A 5,919-nucleotide genomic window follows, 5' to 3' on the forward strand; every position below is an offset into this window, starting at 1 on the left:
TTCGTCCCGAAAGTACTCCCCTTATTTTTATAGGTCAAAATGACTTATATACCAGAAGAGGGGCACCGGAGGTGGGCTGAGGAGGGAACAACCCACCAGGGCGCACCTGGGCTCCTAGGCGCGCCCAGGTGGGTTGTGCCCACATGGTGGGCCCCCTCTGGGAGTTATTTGCTCCAATAATTCTTAAACAATCCATAAAAATCTCTGTGAAGTTTCAACTTATTTGGAGATGTGTAGAATAGGTAGCTCTGATGTGCGTTTTCCGTTCCAGAATTCCAGCTGCCGGTATTCTCCCTCTTTGTGTAAACCTTGCACATTATGAGAGAAAATGCATTAGAATTACTCCCAAAAGCATTACTATGCACAAAAACATCTATCCCTAATAATAAAGCACGGATTGACTCCATGGGTTCACCGTCACAATACGTTTTCTTCTTATGTCATAATACGCTTTTACAATTTGTATGGACAAAATTGTAATATAAACGAGGTGGTACTAATTTGGGTTTGCACGTCCTTCCTCCCTAATTTTTGTCTCCTACTTTTTTGGGTAATCATCCCGCACTCCGCAAACTTTCATCTGTTATTAATTATTAAGTGAAAAAAGGATTCTAGAGGCCCTCTCTCTCCCGCACGAGGATGCGAGACGCCTCGGAACTAGGGTTCCTTTTGCCGCTGCGCCCCCATGGCACCACTTCCGGCAGCCCTCGCCACCATCTTCCGTCCCCAATCACCGTTGTAGTCCCCCGCTGCCGGTAAATAGCCTTGACAGAGCTCTAGCCACTAGCTCCCTGGAGCATGGCGCCCGCCGATAGCCACGAAGGAGCGCTGATGGACGTCCTGATTGTGGGCGAGGACCCCGCCGAGGCGACTAACCTCGACACCGCGCAACACCCCCACGCCCCAGCATCTCTGCCATCGCCTCGCGCTGCCGTGCGCAAGGATACCACCACCTCTCCCTGACATCTCTGTCTCCACTCCCCCAAGGTGTGCTTCTCGCCGGCTCCACACCACTATCCGCTTGCATCTAGTGCTGCTCACGACCTGCTATAGATATGAAACTTTGCGTCTCCCGTGCAGGCCCTCCTCGCGGACAGCCTCCAACCCACACAAGCTCCCCTATTCTGGCTCTGCAGCCTCCCGTGGCTGAGCAACGAAGAGATCGAGGGGGGAATACTCAGTTGATTTTTTAGGGATTGGAGATTGATCTTATTTGTTTGGTTGTCCGTGGATTCAAAGATGAAGTAGATAGTAAAGGCCAAGGCAACGGGCATCAGACATGTTAATTTTTCTGAACTCTACTATGGAACATGTGTTTCTGAATTTCTGCCAAAGTGTCAACTGTGGATCGTACATAGTAGTGCTCTTTTGATAGTAGGTGGTCTGAATTTCTGTCAAAGTGATAACTGTGGATAGTACATAGTAGTGCTCTTTTGATAGTAGGTGGTCGAAGTGTCGAAACACTGGAACAAGCACAAACTGATCCTAGCATCGAAGTGCTTTGTTTTTCCTTTGCATCAAACTATATTTGTGTGCTCCAGAGTTCAGTGGGACATATGATTGTCGTGCTCCAGCCTGTTTAATCTCAGGTCTGATCTCTTTTTAGCTCTTATATGTATAGTACTTGGTTATACAAACATGGAACTGATGGATATGTTGGATTAATGGATGCATAATTAGACACCTGATGATGAATAGATGGAATTAATGGATGCATACATATATGATTAGACCCTTAATAAGCTTAGATGTACTATGGTTTATTGCATTCTCAGTAGGTTAATAATTACTATATATGAAAACAAAATTGCGCGTTCTTATTTTGTTGGAATATTCCCACAAGGCCACACCGGCAAGATAATTAGTTTCTTTTTTATGAAACCAATAGCTAATCTATATATTTGCAGGTGATTCAGATGAGCGTCTCCCGACTTTATGCAACAATCAAATTTATTTGAAGTACCAATATTTGCAATAAACATTCTTAATCCATATTAGTTACGGGATTTATAAATCTTTTCACCACTTCATATGTTTGGAGGGGAACATATAAGAAACTGATGGATCACGTATATGTTCTGTGGCATAAATACAATATAATTAATGTGAAAACCATTGATGTGTCTCAGGATCACATGATCTGTTTAAAATAATATATAATTTGCACTCAGCGGAAAATACTCCCAAAAAAGTTCGCATGTAAATGACTGAATATTATATCCAGATTTCAGTTTTGTCTCATTGACAAAAGTAATCATTGCGATGCCCTGAAGAAATATACGATTATCATGGTAAGTATTTTCGTTCCGTGCAGGGTCTTGCGAGCGGGGAAGGAGAGCACCTGTGAGGTAAGAAGGCACCAATGCAACACGCTGTGAAACCTCGGCATCGCAAATGGGATTCTGTCCAAGGATGCAGATTTTGAAGTGTCAAGTATGATGATTTGGTTGGATGCCTTCGGCCTCTGAGCTTCACTGAACACTTGCATCCACCACCAACCTGCACATCCGGAAGAAGAGAAGCAAGCTTTCTCGCTCGACCACAACCCGCAGCCATGATCCCAGTGCAAAGCTCTTGGTCAGCAATGCCTCACATGATGTGTCATGGAGCCGCCACCCACTGATGTCTACCACCTCGATCCACTTAGTTATGCCCCTCAATGGATTTGGGGAGAGAACCCATGACTATGAGCATTGAGAAGATTAGGTGCGGCGATTAGGTGTGTGGTCACAAAAAAGATTGTTTCATGCTTCTCTTCGCCCATCTGTAATGTGTACTCATCCAGAGCAATCTATAATTTTTTTGGCATAGTCTATAGCTTTGAATTAACTTGGTAGCCTCCATGTTCTTAAATAATTTAAGTGGGTTAATTAAGGGACTACATTGCAATTTGTTTTAGGGTTGGAAGTCAGTATACTGTAACTTAGGTTAGTGCTTTGTTTGGGATAGAAAAGTTGGTAAGCTATTGGTAATAAGAAAGCAAACTAATTTTTTATACCAATTCTGGTATTAGACTAAGTAGAGTGATATTATACGTTCATAACACATGTTGGTATCTGTCATCAAACAAACATTAGCACATTTTTTTAGTCAACCAAGCACAACTTACATGATACCAGACTCAAATTTCCAACTTAAATTTTGCCTTTGGCAATGTGTGAGTATTCTATTTTCTGAAAACCAAGCAGGAGTTCTGCCGAAATACTATTAAGACAAGGAGATGGAGTACTTACTGTGTAGAATTATGGTTATAACATGGACGTGCTAAGCAATCCAAATCTTATTACATAGATATTTTTGTAAGTTTGTAATATAGCAGCTCCTATAAGTATTAGTATAGAGGAATTCCTGCTGACTTACATTTCTATGAATTTTTAGATAAAGGTAATAATGCTTAAAACCTTACACCAAGGTTGTATATCATAGTCTTTTGCACTAACCGAGAGGTTAAGCATCCCAGATCATAATCCAATCATGACTGATATTGCCACATGCTCGTGCAGAAGCTCAAGGTCGGCAATGCCACAGTCATGCATAATCTTAGATGTTGTCCAGCTCGCTCTGCCATCCATACCCCCTCAATGATACTGCCGAGTGAGCATCCATCACCATGATCATGGCAGAGCATGTTAGGCATTTTATCACTTAGCATCATGATTTTTTTATGTCACGTTCTATGTAACATTGTTCATCTATTTGACATAATGCCTAGCAATGGTGCCATGTGCAAGTCGCTATTGAGAGTCATCGACAGAATTGCAGATCAATGTGTAACACTATGTTATGCCAGGTCTAGGATACCGAGGGCATCCAGATCAACCTCTTTGAGGCTTGAAACACTATGTTTGTTAGGTTTTTTTTTTCGTGAAACTACCCCTTTACATATTGTTTTGATGCATATGAGCAAAGTCCCAGGTTCTTCTTATTTCATTTAGTTGGCACCAATAAGAGCTTCTATAGCCGGACGCCTCAAATCATCTTTCATACGCCTGCGGACGCGCCCAGTTCAGTGACCGGACAAGAGAGAGAAGGAAAAAACTGACCCAACCGGACCCTCATGCAATTTCTATACGTTCGGGCTGTCCGTGAACTCTCATGTCCATCTCAAATCTAGGGAGGATATGAGGGCTCACAGACGCGCCAATCTTCATCTCCATCAATCACATGCGAGTGACCGGACATATGAAGAAGAAAAATGAGGAGTGTGGCTGTGTGGATGGACAAATAGGGGCTTAAAATGGACACGCCCGGTCACTGACCGGGCGCATCCGTGGGCGTTTAAGAGGTCATATTTGCTATGTCCTGCTGTAGATGCTCTAACGGAATAGCTCTTGCACAACCTTGGTTGTCTATCTGATCTAGTAAATAGTATATGTTGGGATCAAAGGAAAGAAAAATACTTATAGTATATGTTCTGCTTGATAACATTATGTGATTTTCATACAGATGTGAGATATTTTCACTGGTTCAAAAACGATGTGCCGTGTCTTTGTTGTTGACATACTCCATCCATCTAGAATTACTTGAAGTTATTTTCCTTTTTTCACTTGGTCACCATCGTTGGGTTGACACTTTATAATTAATGCTTTTATGTTGAGAATGTGTTGAGAGGCTAAGAGCAATCCTAATTAAACATGTCCAATCGTGGCCTTTGCAATTGTAGTATTTACTGCCAGCAGTTTCAAATAAAAGGGAAGATGAGACAAGGTAGAAGGAGATGGATTGGAGCTGCACACACGAACTTTCAAATTGATTTTATACCCATTGCAACGCACGGGCCCTTTCCCTAGTTATAAATAACAGTAGGAAAACATGATGCAAAATGGACGTATCATGGTCATATGACTCAAATGAAGAAAATGAAACTACATCTTTTGTTTGTCTTCATTCTTCTCTCCTATGATCATTCTCTATCAAACGAGCTCCGTAGCAATAACTTCAGCTCAACAATATTTTTGGGTGTCATCTTTGACACGCAATCTCCTCAATAGCTTTAGAAATCTTCCCTTCTGCACAAATAATTGTCAGAGGAGTTTATAGAAAAGTCATCAGTACTCCAGGGACTATATCTCTCTGTGTGCACTAGCGAACACATTAGTTCCTCACTGTTTTGTCTAATAATCTTCAAAACACTCAAGGGGCATTAAATTGCACTAACAGCCTCCCCTTTTTGGACGATTATTGACAAAACAATTAAGCACCAGCGAGCCGATATTTATCATAACCGGTAACATGCGAAATGCAAATAACTTAGAATGAGAATAACTTGAAAATACAACATAAACTCCCTCGGATCATATATAGTGTATGAAAGAATTTATCTTGATATACCTACATTTATTTCGATAGAAATGGTGGAGAGATATTTTGTATCTTCGAGGATAATGTAATGCTTTGGGAATAATATCACCGAGGAATAATTCAATGCGTCAAGAGTGAACTCTATAATAATTGCACCCGCAAAATAGGTGGGGAAATAATAGGGTAGGGAGTTATTAATATTACAAACACATCAGAGTTTCACAAGAGTTTTTCAACATGATAAGAATCAAATGAAGAGCAAGTGTTGTAAACTCGATAGATACCACCCCAACAAAATGATCCACATTTTTATATCTTGATGCCTTCTCCCCCTTTTATCAACAAGTGTCAAGAAGGTTAGGAACAAAATGAGGTACTAAATGCCCAAAGAAGATGTCGAGTCATCACCCGAAGAAGATGCTCCCTCGCTCAATGAATATGCTGAAGAAGTTTATTTTTCACAAGTAACAACATTCTTCAGCATCATCCTCTCGTTGCATTATCTTCTCCATCTTGATTTTCTTTGGCATGATGTGGCATAGAGGATCTTGTTGGTTTATCTTCTTATTGATTCTCGGGTGCAGCTAGTGTTGTGGTGTGAATTATGAGAGTAAGAAA

General features: G+C 41.2%; 1 long non-coding RNA gene across 1 annotated transcript; it reads left to right on the plus strand.

The window, feature by feature from the left end:
• Window positions 1-617: 617 nt before the first annotated feature.
• Window positions 618-2,172, plus strand: LOC123124481 (uncharacterized). The gene is made up of 2 exons (XR_006461116.1): window positions 618-987; window positions 1,081-2,172. It is a non-coding gene; the product is annotated as an uncharacterized lncRNA (long non-coding RNA).
• Window positions 2,173-5,919: the final 3,747 nt, after the last annotated feature.

The sequence above is a fragment of the Triticum aestivum genome, chromosome 1A, assembly GCF_018294505.1.
Source record: "Triticum aestivum cultivar Chinese Spring chromosome 1A, IWGSC CS RefSeq v2.1, whole genome shotgun sequence".
Lineage (NCBI taxonomy): Eukaryota > Viridiplantae > Streptophyta > Magnoliopsida > Poales > Poaceae > Triticum > Triticum aestivum.